Source organism: Hyperolius riggenbachi, chromosome 2 (assembly GCF_040937935.1).
Source record: "Hyperolius riggenbachi isolate aHypRig1 chromosome 2, aHypRig1.pri, whole genome shotgun sequence".
Lineage (NCBI taxonomy): Eukaryota > Metazoa > Chordata > Amphibia > Anura > Hyperoliidae > Hyperolius > Hyperolius riggenbachi.
This window is the reverse complement of record NC_090647.1, coordinates 47,543,238-47,563,636: the sequence shown is the minus strand read 5'-3', so window position 1 is coordinate 47,563,636 and position 20,399 is coordinate 47,543,238. Positions and strand designations below refer to the sequence as shown.

The 20,399-nt window shown below is 46.3% G+C and overlaps 1 long non-coding RNA gene across 1 annotated transcript; it reads right to left on the bottom strand.

Moving 5' to 3' along the window:
* Nucleotides 1-3,715: 3,715 nt before the first annotated feature.
* Nucleotides 3,716-20,380, bottom strand: LOC137543699 (uncharacterized). The gene is made up of 5 exons (XR_011025570.1): nucleotides 20,296-20,380; nucleotides 10,440-10,669; nucleotides 6,773-7,051; nucleotides 6,601-6,645; nucleotides 3,716-4,007 (listed from the first exon to the last, which is right to left on the bottom strand). It is a non-coding gene; the product is annotated as an uncharacterized lncRNA (long non-coding RNA).
* Between the last annotated feature and the right edge of the window lie 19 nt (nucleotides 20,381-20,399).

Genomic DNA, 20,399 nt, shown 5'->3' with positions numbered 1-20,399 from the left:
AGGATGTGTGGAAGCGGAGATATTTATTATGTTACCATCAGCAGCATTATGAAATAGGAAATGTGGCCGCACAGTCTCCTACTGCGCATGCGGGGCAGCACAAATCCACAGGCAGCGTAATCAGACACAACACAAGCACAGTATGAAAACTGGGGTACACAACCGCTGTTTTTAGCCGAAATTTTCTTTGCAGGCAGCCGTGGCACCCACTATTTAGTGAGCATCCAAATTTCCTACTTTTGCCGGTAATTCAAAGGGTGCCTATAACAACGCCCAAACTTCCAAATTGCCTGTCACAGCGTTATTGATCTTTGCCTCTTCGTCAGCTTGGCCTGTGCATCATCACATACATGCTCAGTACAATCTCTGTGCTCTCCAAAACGGCCTATGAGCTGTTTTCTGCAAAATAACGACCAGTAAATGCATATCATGCTGTGCGTCACTCCATCGGAACCTGCCGCACCACAAAGCCGTGTTGGGGGGCAGGTGGGATCGCAGCATGAGGGGAGAGAGAGCGTGGCCATACATCGGCGGGGAGAGGGGACAGTCCCCTCCCCTCACCTCGGACTCTCCCCTCAGTGCTCCCCTCCATCATCAATCAGTGTTTGCAGGCGGCGGCAGAGCCGGGACAAGGTCCTCCAGCACCCAAGGCTAAGACACCAAAGTGCGCCCCTCCATCCCTCCCACCCCAGCCGTCACACACTGATTGCTATTAGACTAAGAGGTGCCACAGGGCCCACAACCTCCCTAACACCTTAATATCTAGTTATCGGGCTTGCAGTCACTGCTATGTATCCCCTTTTCTTATTTCTTTCTGCTTCAAACACAATTAGGAATGACAGCTGAATGAATTCTACGCCCCCTCCTACACTGCGCCCTGAGGCTGGAGCCTCTCCAGCCTATGCCTCGGCCCGGCCCTGGGCGGCGGGCAGGAACATATACCTCCATGCGTTCCACGTGCTAGAGGTTCAGCTCTATAAGTGTCTGACGCTACTTCCTGTTTAAACAGGAAGTAGCGTGAGGCACTTAGAAATCGGACCTCCACAGTGGATGGAGGTATGTGTTCCTGCCCGCTGCCACTGATTGATGCAGGAGGGGAGCGCTTAGGGGAGACCCTGAGATGAGGGAGGGGGGACTGCCCCCCCCCCCCTCCACCGCCGATAAGTGGACATGCTCTCCCCTCATGCTGCGACCCCTCCTGCCCCCAAAACAGCCCTGAGCGGGCCCGGGATTTCTAGTTACGCCCCTGTGGGCCCCCCAGGTTACGCCCCTGCCGACACACATTGCAATAGAGTGGTGCAAGTGGCTGATAACAGTAAAATGTGGTATTGCAATTAGGCAGAATATATTGTATATATAAAAATAAATTGTACTTAGTGATGCAAAACTGAAACAATACTGTCCATACACATCCAATCCAAATCTGGACTCGACCCTTCTCAGTGAAATCTTCAATATTTTATTTGTAATACAAAAATCGGTAGTACACAGTTGCTGTACCACCGTTTTTTGTATTACAAATAAAATATTGAAGATTTCACTGAGAAGGGTCGAGTCCAGATTTGGGTTGGATGTGTATGTACAGTATTGTATAGGTGGCCATACACTGGTCGATTTGGCATCAGATCAACCAACAGAAAGAATCTGATCAGGGAGGGATCGTATGGTGGCCTTTACTGCAAACAGGTTGTGAATCGATTTCAGCATGAAACCGATCACAATCTGTAAAGCTGCCGCTGCTGCCGCCCCCCTGCATGCATTACCTGATCCGGCCGGCATGACTCCCCCGGTCTCCGCTGTCTTCTTCTCCGCGCTGGGTTCCGAGACCGGCTGGCTTCACTGAACTTCCTGTCTGGGGGAAGTTTAAACAGTAGAGGGCGCTCTAGTGTTTAAACTTCCTGCCGGGACAGGAAGTTCAGTGAAGCCTGCCGGACTCGGAAACCAGCGCGGAGAAGAGGACAGCGGAGACTCGCGCCGGCAGAGCAGTTAATGTATTGCCGCTGTACAGGGCCGGTTTAAGCAACAATGGGGCCCCAGGGCAAAATAAACCTTTAAGGGACCTTTTTTTGCAGCTGGTTTAGTCAGGGTGTGAAGCCCCAACCGGTCGGAGCTCCACATTCTGGCTATCCCAGCCTGCGTGGGGACAAGGGGTTAAAAAGTTTCAGGAGGCGGGAGCCCACATAATTTTAAAAAAAAGAAATTGCGGCTGTATAGCGATCCCTGGCCAAAGCGCTGCGGCTGCGTATGGACCCCCTGGAAACCCCGTCAGGAAATTTATTGCTCTTTCTTTTGATACATGTAAAATTACACTACGGTTTGCTACTAAAAGTGACATTTACCGCATTTAAAAGTATACTTTTTTCCTTCAAAACTTTAAAATCGATTTTCTCAAAAACTATAAGGTCTTTTTGAAAAATTGTTTTTTTTCCTCTTATTCCCAATGATCTCCTTAATATATCCTGCAAATTTAGGGTTTCTAGCATTTAAGGTGGATTTGCTATTAACCGTTAAAGTCAGCGGGTTTTTAAATGTGTATTTTTTTTTCCTTTGAGACTTTAAAATCGATTTTTCTCAAAAACTATAAGGTCTTTTTGAAAAAAAAATGTTTTCCTCTTGTTGCCACTGGGGGCCTCTACAGTCTCTGGGGCCTTGGGGCAATTGCCTCCTTTGCCTCTATGGTAGCGCCGGCCCTGCCGCTGTATTGCATCGGTCGTCGGGTATTCGAACGCCGCTATCGACGCACTCCCGACCCGCTGGTGATCGAGCAAAATCTTCCGAACAGACGGATTGACGGGAATCGCCGGGAACGATTGATTTTGGATGGAAATCGATTGCTCTGTCAGCGTTTGTGCAACAATTTCACAGCAGATTCGATCACAGTGATCGAATCTGCTGTATATCGGCGGGAAAATCGTTAGGTGTATGGGCCATTAAAGGGAGAATTGATGAACCTCCCTCCATCTGTGACTCCCCATGGATTATTCACTAGAGCCTGAGGTCTGCAGACAGACACTTGCTTGTGTTGCAAAACTGAAACAACACACCTTTGTTTCCAAATAAAATATTGTCGCCATACATTGTACCAGGGACACATTTTAAATGTTGTAATAACCGGGACAAATGGGCAAATAAAATGTGTTGGTTTTATCCACAGTAGCATGTTTTATTTTCAAACTATAATGGCCGAAATCTATCTGAGAAATAATTTTTTTTCCATTTTTTTCTTATTATTTCAGTTAAAATTCATTTAGAATAAAATAATTGTTAGCAAAACGAAAGTCTAATTGGTGGCGGGAAAAAAAAAGCTATAGATCATTTCATTGTGATAAGTAATGTTGAAGTTATTGACACATGAATGTAAGGAGTGCTGAAAGGTCATAATTGCTCTGGTCCATAAGGGGAAAAACCCCTTAGTGGTGAAGTGGTTAAAGAGACACTACAAAGTTAATAACGTCCCCTGAGGGTACTTACCTTGGAAGGGCAGCACTTGCGCTGGGGACGGAGAAGGTAAATATTGACATGCCCACCGTTCGGTGACCTCTAGCGCTGCCACCGTCGGACGGAGGAGGACGGGGGAAGCCTCAATAGGATCCAAAGGCTTCCCCCTCTCGAGGTAAGTCCCCCCACGGGATGTTTTTAATTTTACAGATTCTCTTTAAAGGCAATTTATTGATGCAATGTGAAAACATCAACTAAGAGAAAACAGGAAAAAAAGTGAATTGAATAAGGGCCTTTATTCACACTAGTTTAGCTGCCGGACCTTCCCCAGAGTTCCCAGAGAGCGGATGGCAGGGGTCCCATGGACATGGTGAACCTTTTGAGAGTTAGCAATGAAGATGTTTGCAGATCAGGGAAGGATGATTTGTGATTTGTTGATTTGAGTTGCTGCCCTCTGGATGTCCTCCTTGTAGCTTTTTTAATGAATTGAGCTTGAGGGGTTCCACAAAGACACATTCAAATACAAGCTGACAGTCATCAGAAAGTCATCAGAAAAATAACAATGAAGTCTAAGGAGGGAAAATAAGAACAAACCTGGGTCACACACAGGACAGCAATCCGGGAAATAGCATTTTAGCATAAGGAAGAGCTAATGTTAATGACTTGTAGCTCAGGCACAGTACACGGCTGATACAGTCCGATCACACCAGACGAAACAAAACTAAAACCTGCTATGCACAATTCTGATTGGCTAACGACTGGCCAGTTATACCATACTACATGGAAGTGATAAAACTGAAGTCATTTGCCAATCAAAATCAAATGTGTGTACAGACTCTTATCCACTGGAGCTCTCTCAGACAGAAGGAGTTGCAATTCCATAGGTAAGTGCCAGTATAGGTTAGATAGTTATGTGTCTGCAGTATGGGTTAGATAGGTAGGTGCCTGCAGTATACTGTAGGTTAGATAGGTATGTATCTGCAGTATAGGTTATATAGGTAGGTTCCTGCAGTATAGGTTAGATAGGTAGGTTCCTGCAGTATAGGTTAGATAGGTATGTATCTGCAGTATGGGTTAGATAGGTAGGTTCCCTCAGTATAGGTTAGGTAGGTAGGTTTCCACAGTATAGGTTAGATAGGTAGGTGCCTGCACTATAGGTTAGATAGGTAGGTGCCTGCAGTATAGGTTAGATAGGTAGATGCCTGCACTATAGGTTAGATAGGTAGGTGCCTGCAGTATAGGTTAGATAGTTAGGTTCCCGCAGTATAGGTTAGATAGGTATGTGCCTGCAGTATAGGTTAGATAGGTATGTGCCTGCAGTATAGGTTAGATAGGTATGTGCCTGCAGTATAGGTTAGATAGGTATGTGCCTGCAGTATAGGTTAGATAGGTAAGTTCCAATATAGGTTAGATAGGTATGTGTCTGCAGTATGGGTTAGATAGGTAGGTGCCTGCAGTATAGGTTAGATAGGTAGGTTCCCCCAGTATAGGCTAGATAGGTAGGTGCCTCCAGTATAGGTTAGATAGGTAGGTGCCTGCAGTATGGGTTAGATAGGTAGGTTCCCCCAGTATAGGTTAGATAGGTAGGTTCCCGCAGTATAGGTTAGATAGTTAGGTTCCCGCAGTATAGGTTAGATATGTGCGGGGGGAGAGCGGACATAGCAGTTATAACTCACCTTCCACCACCGATCCCGCGCAGCTTCAATGTCCTTGCTTTCCTGACATCTGTCTCATTAGTAACAGCGCTCCCTGTGATGACATGCGGTACGTCATCACAGGGGGCGCTGTTACCATGCGACGGATGACGGGACAGGAAGGACACTGAAGCTGCGCGGGATCGGCTGAAGAAGGTGAGTTATAACTACCGTATTATGTCTGCTCCCCCCGCTGCTGCACCCCCCTCCTGCCGCACAATCCGGCACCCCGGGCGATTGCACATATCGCACGCCCATAGAAACAGGGCTGAGTTGGAAGCCCCTGGATGCTTCCATTAGTGGGCCTGAATGATTGTTTCTGATCGATCGTTCAAAGAATCGTATTGTTAATGGTCACCTTAAGAACTAGAACCCCCGAATTTCCAAGCCTGTTTATAACGTGTATTGTAGTCAGTGGCTTAATAAGAGGTGCAGAGGTTACGACCAGAGGGCCCTCCCTCAACTGCAGTATTATCTCAGCACCCTGTCAGCAAATGATGGCGATTGGCTGTTATAGGCTTCAGCCTATGAGAGCCGATCACTCTCCTATGTCTCCTGCCTTAGATTGCAGTGCTGTACAGCCTAATTAGATGTCCGCTTCGCCTTCCAAGTGGAGATGCGCGCACAGTGGTGCACGCAATCTCCTGCTAGCCCCATTGAAAGCTGCTCACGCCAATCAGCGTGGAGCGGTCCTGGGACTGCCGCCGCGTTCACGCCACTTGGCGTGGAGCGGTCGGCTAGTAGTTAATAGGGTGCTAAGCTGGTAATGATCACTTCTGTATATGCTTTGAATAGTGGTAATCATGTAGGGCCCTTTTTCACTAGCCGCAATCTGTTTTTTTGAGCAGATCCCCGGCACTTTGCCGATCGCTAGTGCACCACGATTTAAATCGTGATGCACTTTTCCATTAGCACGTTTTGATTTTCTGCAAATCGCAATCGTCGGGCGGCATGATAATTGGTGCGATCGCGCTTCACTCCCGACGGCTCACGTCGCAATCACGGCAAGTGGAAAAAGAAGCAATTGCGATAGTGCTTGCAAGTGGAAAATGGCCCAAACAAACTGTTCCCTTCCTCTGCTTACACCTCTCATACTCTGGCTGCCCTTGGAAGGTTTTGTTGCACCATATGGATTAATATGTGTAGAATGCTTGGGAGGCCCAATGTAAAACTTGCACTGGTGCCCAAAGCTCCTTAGCTATGCCACTGCTTGTAGTACAGTGTATGTACTGCAGGATGAGCTTCCAGGATTCTAGCAGTTTATGAAAAAAGTATGCTAACCACCCTCCTCCCCTCCCACCACTTCCCACTCCCACAAAAGAAAACCATGGCTAATTTTATCCTGTACGTCACTCGGTGACTAATAAGTAACAGGTAGCTGTCTTGCCAAACCACAGGCAGCGCTAGGTCCAATGTTAGCATCGAAAATAGCTATTTCACCAGAGAAACGGTCACTTGTGGAATGTACCTTGTACTGAATTGAGACTCTCAGTGGCTCACACGATTAACTGTTCTGCAAAGAAAAAAAATATCTGCTTGTGACTCCAGCCGCTGATCTAAATATACCACCGGTATGTTACCTAAGCTGTGTGAATCAAGCTTTCTGTACCCAAAAATCGTCTTAAAGCAAATAAACATACCCACATCATACTCAACTCTCTAGTCTGCTCATCAAGCTCTTTCTCCTTCTCTGCATCCTGTTTGTCCACTGTGATCAATGGAATTCTCCGTCCTAGTTTTTGAAAATGGCCGGTACTCCATAACAGCTTCCTGGTCAGCACACTGTTAAACTGTAATATCGCTTACTTGAGCCATAGGGAAACATGGACATTACCTTGCTCACCAGTTGTCTTTTCAGTTATAACTTGCTTGTGAGAGGTAGAGGTGTGAAAAACGCTGGCACTGCAGTCAGTGGACTCCTGTATAGGTGGGAGGGAAAGGAGATGGCTCAATCCACACAATCAGGTACGGATGGGTGAATCTTCAGCTAGCTCAGGCAGCAGTGTGTCTGCATCGGTAGGAAAGAGGAAAAGCGCCGGCACTGCTGTCAATCACAATTTATTGTTCTACAGTAGGCGACATGTAAATACATGCATGCATGAAAACAACATGGTGAAAACACATACCCCGGGGTGGATAGTTGTGGCGTGGTGGTGGGTGCAGAGGGAAGGAGAGCCTGACGGCCGTTTCACGCTGTGCACTTATATGGAGGCTGCTACCGTAGAAGCGCACAGCGCGAAACGGCCGTCAGGCTCTCCTTCCCTCTGCACCCACCACCACGCCACTACTATCCACCCCGGGGTATGTGTTTCCACCATGTTGTTTTAATGCATGCATGTATTTACATGTCAGTTATAACTTGACAGCAACTTATGTATTTCAGTTCTGACAAAATCTTGTCAGAACTGGAAGGGATCACTGGAAGAAGAAAATGGTGAGCTTCTGAGAGGAACTGACAGCGAGGTAAGTATGTAATATTCATTTGCAGGCAAATCATGTATTTACTTTAAATAATTTTACTCAGTTCAGGTTCACTTTAAAGGACAACTGAAGTGATAAGAATATGGAGGCTGTAATATTTATTTCCTTTTCAAACACACCAGTTGCCTGGCTGCCCTGCTGATTTATTTGGCTGCAGTAGAGTCTGAATCGCACCAGAAACAAGCATGGAGCTAATCTTGTTAGATCTGACAATAATGCCAGAAACACCTGATCTGCTGCATGCTTGTTCAGGGGCTATGACAGAGAATCAGCAGGACAGCCAGGGCAACTGGTATTGCTTAAAGTGAACCTAAAGTCAGTAAAAAAAAACGAGATTAACTCACCTGGGGCTTCCCTCAGCCCCCTGCAGACGATCGGTGCCCTCGCAGCTCCGCTCCGATGTCCCAGGACCCGCTGGCGAGCACTTCCGGTTTCGCCGTCACCGGCCGACAGGCATGGGAACGCGAGTGATTGTTCGCGTTCCCAGCCTGTATATCGCCCCCTATGCTGCTATTGCGACCTCCTGAGAAGTTTAGGCGTGATAAGTTAAGGTGTGATAAGTTTAGGCGTGATAAGTTTAGATCCCACGCAAAGTCCCGCATGCAAAGCAGCGCCATTAAACTCTATGCGAAGTGCACCAGACTTTGCTAGCGCAAAACCTTTGATCAGCTGTGCACTGCGGTGCTAACCCAGTTGGTGCTATAGTTATAACGCCTAAACTTATCACACCTAAACTTATCACGCCTAAACTTATCACACATAAACTTATCACGCCTAAACTGAGTTTAGGCATGATAAAGGGCTTTTCACCGGCGTGCTAACTGTTAGCACCGCTTTGTGAATCAGGCCCAATGTATTTATTCTTGAAAGCGCTGGACAGATCGCTTTCCAAAGCACTTTTTCTAGCGCTTTGCGATTTCCCTATGCTCAGGAAGTGGTGCAGTTGGAAAAAAAGCTCATTGTTCATGTGAGAACACTTACATAGAGCAACATTGCAGAAGCGCTTTTAAAAATCACCAGCGCTTTAAAAAAAAAAAATAAACACAAAAACGCTCTTAGGGCTTGATTCACTAAACCATGATAACTCAAAGATCAAACCTTATCAAATATCACACCTTATCAGAGTAGCGTAGCGAGCACTATAAACTTATGCCTGCTAATTGTCAATGGCACTCGTCCTGCCCTGAGCCCCTGCGGGTTCGTAGCGCTCGCCTTGCTACTCTGCCTTGTTCACTTTGATAAGGTGTGATATATTTTCATAAGGTGTGATATCTTTTCATAAGGTGTGATCTTTGAGTTATCACGGTATAGTCAATCAAGCCCATAGTGTGAACAAGCCCTTAAAGGGAACCAGAGCTAATGGAAGTAAAAGCTGTTATACATACCTGGGGCTTCCTCCAGCCCCATACGCACGGATCGCTCCCACGTCACCATCCACCGCTGCCCGCATATAGGAGAACCGGCTCCCGTTGCTGACGTCATCGGAGCCGCGCTACGCAGGAGAAGTGCGCCCTCTACGTATCTCTCCATACACTGCTGCAGAGATACGCAAAGGGCGCATCTCTGCTACGCTAGACTGGCTCCGACTGGCGGCAGAGCGGGTCCCGGTTCTTCTAGATGCAGCGCTGGACGGCGGCGTGGGAGCGATCCGTGCATATGGGGCTGGAGGAAGCCCCAGGTATGTATAACAGCTTTTACTTCCATTAGCTCTGGTTCTCTTTAAGAATGTAAATCAGGCAGAGGAAACATTTTACAATGGGACCTATGGTAATTATACACTTTGCCTTAATGGTAGAGCCGACCCTTGAAGTAAAGCATAGCCACCTGTGCAGATGGAGCCCTAGGCCCATTTCCACTAGCTGCCACGCGCGGCCGCACTTCGTGGTCTGCGTGTACGCAGACGAATCCCTGAAGGCGTGCCATGCACGGCTATGGGATTCACTCCCTCCTGCACAAAAACTGATGGCAATGTGGGGCGAATCGCTAGGGTAAGCGATTCGGCCAGCGGCGCCATTATTTCCTATGGCAGTGTTTCCCAGTGCAATTGTTCCTGTGGGGAAACTCTGCGGATTCGGCCTGGTTTCCGTGCTAGTGGAAACGGGCTCTAATGCTGTGTACACATGCAGCTATTCAGGTGGCTGTTAAAAGAATTTAGGAACAAACTTTGCCTTCAAAGATGTGGCTGGAAATTTGACTAACCAACATTGCCACCTTGTGGACATAGCAAGCACTGTTGGCAAGTGATACATGTGTTCAGCAGGTGTCCTAGGATAGATATATTCAGCCTGCCAACTCATCAGGATTTCAGCGGAAATATTTAACCCCTATTTCAATGTATGCATGTACTAAAGACAGGAAATGCTTAGGATTGCTATCTTGCTGGCTGAGAGCTTCAAACATACAGTTTGTGCATCCAACTTATTAGATGATGGAATCTCCCTGCATGGAGTTGCTCATCTTTCAGCTACTACCAGCTGTAGTTGTTAGGAGGCTACACTGCACAGAATCATATAACCAGAGGCTGTGGTTCCCACCAGACATAAGAACAAAAAAAAAGCCTGTTGAATCCACAGTGGATGTTTATATACCATAACTCAGATCTAAGTAAACCAGCCTCTTCAATAATGACTGTCAGGCTTGTCTGGTCACCTGCTGTGAGTCAGGCTGTATGCCCATATGACTGACCTATAACCCAGTCCTAACACCTGCGAAAGCTCCTGCCTAATACTAACTACAATACCCTGCAGGAAGATGTAGCATACAGACTGGCAGACAGCAATCACCAAACACAGCAATGCAACGCAACACAGTATACTGAATAGTCACCTGAGGCCTATAGGCTGAGGCCTATAGGCTGAAGCAATCCAGATGAAGACAACGTGGTAGGCAATGGCTGAAGTATAATCTCTAGACAGATGCAAGGTCAATCGGGCCAGGGTCAATGCAGGCAGCGTTCATGTGAATCCTTTAATAAGTCGGGTCGGTAACAGGTATCCAATACGGAAGCATGGTCAGATTCAAGCCGGGTCAGTAACGGGTATCAAATCTAGAAGAAGCTTAGTCAAGAGACAGACAGACACAAGTCAGCAGCAAGCACTTGGTGTGATCACAGTCTCAGCAATAAGCCCAGCGTAGGCTATCACGGGTGATGACAGAGGGTGCTCACCTTTCATTTATACTAGAACTAACCAATCAGAAAGTAAAGGAATCCAAAGTAACCAATCAACGAAGAGCTTGTCAGCAGAGATGCTGACACGCTATGCGCACACGTGGTTAATGTTTACAGCGAGTGCGTCCGCCATTAATCCAATGGGGGCTGAGCGGCATGCGCTCCAGTGACATCAGAGACAGGCTGAGACCCTGAGGCTTGTGCTTCGGTGTGGGTCTCGGCGTTCCGCCACCATGAGCGGCCACCGGATCTTACAATGACACTTTTTGTTTTCAATCAGTTTTTATTGAATTTTAAGAAAAATGGAACAATAGAACAAAAGAAATTTTGCATAAAATTATACATCCAATGTACTAGTGCATGTATTTGCAGAAATAACAATAGAACAATGCTGTATTAGGGGAAAAAAGAACATTTCAATTGTGTATCTATTCCAGGGGTACCACAAGGATAGGGATTAAGCCTTTACTTACACACCAGGACGTTGCGTTTAGGGGACGTTATAGGGCACATAACGTGCCCCTAACGCATCGCCTGGTGCTCTCTGATGTGGACGTCAGAGTGAGCCGCGTTGTGCAGCTCACTCTGGCGTCCGTGATGCCGTGATGCGTACTCTTGGACGCATGTGGCATCACGTGGTCCCGCCCGGCCAATCGCCGCACAGAGCGGCCGCTCCAGGAAGTAAACACTGCACGTCACACCGTGCAGTGAATATTAATTAGCCATGTGCCTGGCCGTTCTCCACTCCTCCCCAACACTACTGAGCATGTTCGCACAGTCTAACACGGCTGCCGCGCATAACGCACAGCATGCAGCACTCTCAACGGATGTGCTGCGTTACAATGTAACGCAACGTGGGCACTGTGAACAGCCCATTGACTTTTCATTACTGTGCGGTGGGGCTGCGTTACAGGCTGCACTAACGTGCGCCTGTAATGTCTAACTGTGAAAGCAGCCTTAAAGTGACCACTATTTAATTGTAGTTAACATTTCATTTCTGAAGAAGTAGAGAACATAACTCCTGAGAATGTTTAATTTAAAGTAAGGGTCAGAAAGCATTAGGTATCGCCTGTTAAAGTTAAAAACGGTGGAAGGTGTCCACCACCCATTAAGGTGGACCTGAAGATTGAAAAAAAAAAGATATTCACTTAGCTGGGGCTTCTTCTCTCAGCCCCCTGCAGCCGTCCTGTGCTGCACCAGTACTAAAAAATCCTCCGGTACCCCGCCGCGGCTCCGTTTGTATGGCCCTGGCAGCGCGCATCCTCATTCGCTTACGAGAAAATGTCTACTGTGCCTGCAAAGGACACGGGACGTTTTCACCTAAGTAGCGAGTGAAACCGATCTTCCAGCGAAGATGGAACAAGATTATGAAGACTTGGTCTATCTGAACCTGAACTGAAAATTATTGTCAAAATAACCACACACAGGTCATACTTACCTCCTGTGTAGTCTACTCCTCAATCTCTTTCTCCTCTCCTGCGACTTGTTTCTCCACTGTGATCGATGGAATTCCTCCTCCTCCATTTTAAAAATGGCCATTACCCCCATAATAGCTTCCTGGTCAGCAAACTGTTAAACTGTAATAACGCCCACTTGAGCCATAGGGAAACATAAACATTGCCTTGCCCATTTAGTTGTAACTGACAGCAGCTGATATATAACTGACAGCAACTGGTATATTTCAGTTCTGACAAAACATTGTCAGAACTGGAAGGGATCACTGTAAGAAGAAAATGGTGAGCTTCTGAGAGGAAGTGATAGTGAGGTTAGTATGTAATATTCATTTGTAGCTATGTTATATGTTTATTTTAAATAAATTTTACTTACTTCAGGTTCCCTTTAAGAAATATAGGGGGTGTATTGTTATCTTAAAGCAGGATTGTCACCATAAAAATCAAATTTCAACAACAACTGGTCTGGGTGTATTAAAGAGAACCAGAGATGAAGCAGCCTCATGTATTTTATTACATTTATCAGTGCAGGGCCGGCGCTACCATAGAGGCAAAGGAGGCAGCTGCCCCAGGGCCCCAGAGCTTATAGGGTCCCCCAGTGGCTACAAGAGGGAAACATTTTTTCAAATCGGCCTTATAGTTTTTGAGAAAATCGATTTTAAAGTTTCAAAGGAAAAAAATACACATTTAAAAAACCTGACGACTTTAATGGTTGATAGCAAATCCACCTTAAATGCTAGAAACCCTAAATTTGCATGATATGTTAAGGAGATCATTAGGAATAAGAGGAAAAAACAATTTTTCAAAAAGACATTATAGTTTTTGAGAAAATCGATTTTTAAAGTTTCGAAGGAAAAAAGTATACTTTTAAATGCGGTAAATGTCACTTTTAGTAGCAAACCTAACGGTAGTGTAACTTTACATGCATCAAACGAAAGCGCAATAAATTTCCTGATGGGGTTTCCAGGGGGTCCATACGCAGCTGCAGCGCTTTGGCCAGGGATCGCTATACAGCCGCATATGGCTGTATGAAGATCCCTGGCAGTTTTTCTTATTTTCCCCCCCAAAAATTTTTATGTTTAGAGTGTGGGAATTTTTTTTTTTTTTTATTTATGTGGGGTCCCCCCTCCTGAAACTTTTTAACCCCTTGTCCCCCATGCAGGCTGGGATAGCCAGAATGTGGAGCTCCGACTGATTGGGACTTCACACCCTGACTATACCAGCTGCAAAAAAGGTCCCCTAATGCTGATTTTTGTTCCGGGGTATATGTTGGGGGGGACCCCCAGGTTTATTTTGCCCTAGGGCCCCATTGTTGCTTAAACCGGCCCTGTATCAGTGGGAACATGACAGTAAACACCTTCTCTGCTTTTAGTTTTATTCTTCTCTGCCTAATCTATCTGTTATCAGCTGTGATAAGAATCCCCCACTGAGCCTTCAGTCTAGGTTTGACCTGGAATCATTATAGCTGAGTCAGTCTTCTGTGGAGTCTTTTGAAGCCCAAGCCTGCACCCTTATGGGTCAGCTTTTCTGCTTAGCATACTTAGTGCTCTGATGACATGGGAGGGGCTGCTGCTGCCAAGAAAGAAGCTCTGAAACAGACAAGTGTATCTGTGTGCACTGTGCAGCCAGTCATTATCTACGGTATGCAGTTTAATTTCTATGAGACACTTCCTACAGGCAGCCACACAGCATGCCAGAATAATAAAGTTGAAAGCACACAGATGAAAGGCTGCAGCAGCCCCGCTTGTCTATAGTCTCATAGAAGCTAGACAGCACATCCAAAACAGCTTATAACCTGGAAGCAGAAGGGATATGAGCCGGCGGCCATATTGGATTTTTCCTGGAGCAATAATGGATAAAAAGCACTCAAAAAGGCACACCAGAGTGGCAAAATTATCAGGTAGAGCATTTATTCTTTACAAGCTATCAACTGATATGTGTAACGATAAGTGTCAGCTAAACAGAGTTCTGATTATGAGGTGATCTGCAGAATCACCTATACTGCAGATATATACCTGATTATATGGTGATCTGCAGAATCACCAATAATGCAAGTATACCAGGCAATCTGATGTAGTCTAATAGGAAGTATCGTGCTTGGTGCAACAGTAGTAATGATAGATTTAGCGATACCTCACCAGAGGAGCTGGGGGGCACTAACAGTACAGAGCCCCTCACCAAAGTCAGGGCCCTCTGGTGAGAGTAGAGTGGTCAGACGGATCGGGTTCGACAACAGACCGGCAGATACAGTACAGAATCGGAAAGCAGAGGCAGAACGGTGAACAGGCAAAGTCGGCAACTAGATCAGATGGGCAAAAATACAGTAGCGTAGAGCAAGGGATAGTCAGGAGTAAGCCAGAGTCATACACAGAAAATACATATAATATAACAATATCCTAATCTGGGTGTGAAGTCCTTGGTTTCAACACCTGGGATCTAGTCTAAGGTCTGAGCGCTAACACAACTGTATTCACGACAGCAGACAACGAGCTACTGAGAGCTCGCTGCCTTTATGCTGGCAGGGGACTCCAGGCACGCCCTCACCAGCCAGACCAATCAGGAGCGAGGAGCGCTCCTGGTGACGTCAGCCGACCCATAGGTCAGCTGATGCGTCTTCGAGACGCGTAAAGGTCTCGCCGATGGCCGCGCGCGCGCATAGCTCTGACACTATGCGCCGGCGACAGGCCAGTGCGCGGCGGACCGAGCTGAGCAGCGGGAATGGCAGCGGTCGTATCCCCGCCGCTCGTTACAATATGTTTATTTTGTGTGAATCGTTCATCTCTGGTTCCCTTTAAGTGATAAAGATGCTAATCCTGCATTCAAAACTTGCAAAACTTTTTCTACTGTTATGGTTTGAAGTTATCACATACCTTAGGCGCACTGGCCCTTTAGTAGTCACTGCCAAACAGTTGAATGCTGGGGGTTCTTTTAATCAATAATATATTCCTCCTCTTCCATTTATTTCCCTGCCTAGCCTGAAACTTGATTCTCTGCTCACTTGACTCAGCGATTGGAGGAGAAAATAAGTGCAGTTCCTAGTATACACCTCAGTGGGAGTGTCTGAAGACTCTGGGAGGAGGGCAGCTAATGAATACACAATGAGCAAGTGAAAGGGGGGGGGGGGGGACAAGAGTCAGAGAGGATATGATGCCAGTGTTAGCTTAGCAAGATGGCCACTGCCTAGAATAGGATTTTCTGCATTTCCTTTATAAAATTAACAGGAATCAGTACGTGGATAGCACAATACATCTGTTATGTAAGTAGAACTAGTAATTATTTACTTATATATGTGTTTTTTTTCCTAGGTTAGCATGGGTGTCGCTTGTTCTTGAATCAGGGCTAGATTTGTACATTTTACTGCCCTCTACTCAAGGAACCATCCCTAGATCTAGATACAGACCTCTCTCCAACCTCCCCTTTGTGTGAAAAATTATTGAAAAGGCTGTATATCTGTAACTTGACATAGGCACTCAAGGAACAACATCTTTGACGCCCTACAATCAGGCTCCAAGGAGCACAACAGCTATGAAACAGCTCTTGTCCAGATTTGCAATGACCTGCTCATGGCCAGAGACAGAGGTGAGTGTTCCATCCTGATGCTGCTTGATCTCTCAGCAGCTTTTGATACAGTTGACCATTAAATCTTGCTTAACAGGCTGCAGGAGTACCGCTGCATTGATGGTTTAGTCCTCCATTGGTTCTCCTCCTTCCTGGCAGAACACAAGGGGTAGCTTTGGGGTCTTTCTGGTCCAACTCTGTACCACTAAAATATGGTGTGCCCCAGGGCTCAATACTATCCCCTTTGTTGTTCACCATATACAAGCTACGACTTGGAAAAATGATCCCAAAACACGGTCTAACATACCACTGCTTGACAGCACCGCTTGTGCAGGCGCAGTACAGGCCGACCTGATGTCAACACCAGGGACCAGGAGGCAGCGGCGGCGAAAGGCTGATGGCGGAGCTGCAGCGAGGGACATGCTGGGAGCTTGGGGCTGGACGAAGCCCCGGGTAAGTAGCACTTATTTTCATTATAATCGCCCTGATGACTCCTTTAAACTAAATGCTGAAAAAAACTGAGGTTCTTGTTATCAGAGGTCAGTGCCTAATAGCAAAGCAGCTCCAGACACAGTCAACACCACTGAGGGTCGGGATCTCAGACCTGACTAGCTCCAACACTGTGCACAGCTTGTGTTTACTGATTGATGGGGAATTAAACTTCAGGAATCAAATCTCAGATGTTTCCTTCTTTCATCTAAAGAATATTGCAAAAATTAAGCACCGCATTGCTTCAGAGGATCTTCAAACCCCAGTTCACGCCTTCATCACATGGACTATTATAAAGCCCTCTATGCTTGTCTTCCAAATAAAGACCTACACCTCGTGCAGCTAGTACAGAATGCTACTATTGCTCACTACACTGGCTATCCATAAAATGGAGGATCCTTTTCAAAATTGGCATGCCAACATTCAAACCGCTACATGACCTAGGCCCCGGATACCTGAAGGATTTGTTGCTACTGCGTCACACCACCCATAGCCTCAGACCAAAAGGATCTAATATCCTGACCACCCTCAGAGTCCAACTAAAAACCTTTAGAGCCAGAGCTTTCTGCCATGCTGCCTCTACCCTTCAGAAAGCCTTGCCACACCCAATCAAGACAGCTCCAATCCTGGACACAGTTAATTCAAAACTGAAAAGCCACCTGTTTACTCTGGCATATATGATCACAGAACTTTTTTCCTGTAACACATAACTATGTACTGATCTTAGACAAGCTTATGTGGTTTGGGTCCTATGGGAGAAAAATGCTTTACAAATGCTTTGCTGTTGTTGTAGACTATGGTGGAGACAGTACACAATTATAATAATAATCAGCAAGTGATACCTTTCAGCATTCAAGAGCAGAAAAGGGTGGTTCAACACACAAAAACATCTGGAGATGAATCTAGCATTGGAAATACAGGCTTCAGTAGTACTAATTTCATGGTGGTTAAAGTATTCCAAACTCAGAATCTGGAGATCATTGTACTGTATGTGCACAATGAACCTATATTGAGCTTATGGTAACTGACCTAAACACCTTTGGGAACTCCTGAATCATACCATTCTCCAAGTACTCCAACAGGTGTGGCCTCCCTTCTCTACTGGTAGGTGGGATTACTACTGATACTTCTATCTCATAGGCCAGTGGTTCCCAACCTTTTTGGAGTTGTGACACATCAAACCAAGCGTTCAGATCTCTGTGACACGTAGACTAAATGCATGTAATGAGAGACAGCGTTTCCCCACTAAATGCACATAAGAGACAGCGTTTCACCAGTAAATGCAGGTAATGACAGACAGTCTTTCACCAGTAAATGCACGTAATGAGAGACAGCGTTTCCCCAGTAAATGCACATAATAAGAGACAGCTTTTCACCAGTAAATGCACATAATAAGAGACCTCTTTTCACCAGTAAATGCACATAATAAGAGACAACTTTTCACCAGTAAATGCACATAATAAGAGACAGCTTTTCACCAGTAAATGCACATAATAAGAGACAGCTTTTCACCAGTAAATGCACATAATAAGAGACAAGCTTTTCACCAGTAAATGCACATAATGACAAACAGTCAGTTGTCCCCAGTATATGTAGCCAAGGATATATGTGTCCAGTATATGTAGCCAGAGGTATATGTCCCCAGTATATGTAGGCAGGTGTATATGTGGCCAGTATATGTAGCCAGGGGTATATGTGCCCAGTATATGTAGCCAGAGGTATATGTCCCCAGTATATGTAGCCAGGGGTATATGTGCCCAGTATATGTAGCCAGGGGTATATGTGCCCAGTATATGTAGCGAGGGGTATATGTGCCCAGTATTTGTAGCCAGGGGTATATGTGCCCAGTATATGTAGTCAGGTGTATATGTGCCCAGTATATGTAGCCAGGGGTATATGTGGCCAGTATATGTAGCCAGGTGCCCCCACAGGAGGAGAGAGTGAGGGAAGGAGAGCGGCACCTCAGAGTGCTCTCCCTCCCTCGCTCTCTCCTCCGGAACGAAGTGCGGTGGCTGGCAGAGGGGCGGAACTTACCTTCCGTGTCTCCGTCTGGTCTTGTCGCAGGCGCGGGATGATTTGCCACTACTCTGGTCTGATCCAGACCAGAGCAGCGGCTGCGGCACCAGAACATCTGGCGCTTGGAGCGACACGGAAGGTAAGTCCCACCCGCTGCAAATGCCTGACTGCAGTTCGTTCCAGAGGAGAGAGCGAGGGAGGGAGAGCACCCTAAGGTGAGGGAAGGGGGGGGAAATGGCCCGCAGCTCTCCCTAAAAAACAGACTGGCACCTTTCCAGTCCCTACTGAACACTGCTGCTCATCTCATCCACCACTCCTTCTGCTCCTCTAATGCCGCCCCTCTCGGCCAATCCCTCCATTGGCTGCCAATCACCTAAAGGAACCAGTTAAAACTCTCACCCACAGTCCGTCTGTCAGTCTGCAAATTCTCAATGCACCCTCAAGACATACCTCCTCAGACAAGCGTATAATTTATTATAGCTAGAGTCACACACACAGTTTTTCCTATTTAACCTGTTGAGGACCACAGGCTTTAGTGACCAGTGGCCAGGCTATTTTTTTTACAAATTAGTGCTCGCTGCAGAGCCGTACAAGTCAGCACACAAGTGATTCCCCCCCTTTTCTGCCCACCAACAGAGCTTTCTGTTGGTGGGCTCTGATCGCTTCCCCAATGTTTGTTTATTTATTTTTTTAATAAACATATCTATTTTTGGTATTATTTTTGTATCTCTTCCCCCCCCCCCCTGCCAGCCAATCAGCGCAATCGGCTTCAGCCTATGAGAGCCGATCACTCCTGTGTCTCCCGCAGTACATCGCTGCCATAGATCACAGCGCTGTACAGTGTAAATAGACTGCGTTTTCGCCGTCTAACAATCTCCTAGCGGCGATCGCCGATGGGAGACTGACGACGGAGCGGAGATGCGCACACCGCCCCAGGACTTGATGCCAATTGGCTTTAGGCGGTCCTGGAGCTACCGCCGCGTTCACGCTACTCGGCGTGATGCAGTCGTTAGAAGGTTAAAGGGAATCTGAAGTGAAAATAAACTTATGAGATAAGGATAGTATTGTGTAGTACAGCAAAGAAATAGAATATTAGTAGCACAGATATAAATCTAATATTGTTTCCAGGACAGGAAGAGTTAAGAAACTTCAGTTGTTATCTTCTATGCAAAAGAGCGTATATATGCTATATATCTACAAAATAAAATAGAAGACTATTTTATTTACTACTAATGTTGTATTGTCAGTACTACACATACAAATCATTACATCATAAGTTTTTTTTTTTTCACTTCAGTGTCACTTTACACTACACATCAATTGTATGCATTTGTACTTGTGTTGCTGAATGCCCTGATTTTGCAGTGTGATGGACTACTCATATCTAAGCTCCCCACTGTTTTGTACTATGTACAGCACTATAGAAGATGTTAGCGCTATACAAATAAAATAATAATTCAGCAAAATGCAAAAGCTGCAAGGTTTCTGATTTCCGAGATGCACGCAGACCCTGAACAGTCACCTCTCATCACAGCAGGATAATTCTCAAGGCTACTAGGCAGGTGCCCGGGGACTAGTGTTTGACAGGGGCCCCTACTTCCACTTGTCCTGTTTCCCACCTCAGATTGCCAAAAGGACTGTCAGGATAAGCTAAAGCCACTACCTTGCCTAGGATCCCATTTCATCTAAAAGAGGATCTGTAAAAAAAAACAGCCTCTGGTGGGTGCTTACCTTGGGAAGGGGAAACCTCTGGATCCTAATAAGGCTTCCCCTATCATCCTCACCCTCTGTGCCTGCACCACCTTGGCTGATTTTTCTGTTGCTGCCAGCGCTGGATCTCGGAGGGTGAAGAGTAGGTGGGAAGTCTCATTAGGATCCAGAGGCTTTCCCCTCCCAAGGTTAAGTAACCCTTACGCCTCATTTCCCACAGACAGTTGATAGGCAGTGAAATGTCTCTCAAACTCTCACAACTGCTTGCTGCTGCCTGGTAACTACTCACTGCTGCCTGGTAACTGCTCACTGCTGCCTGGTAACTGCTCACTGCCACCTGGTAACTGCTTGCTGACCACACAGTTCAACTGCTCGTCACTTGCATGGCAGTTG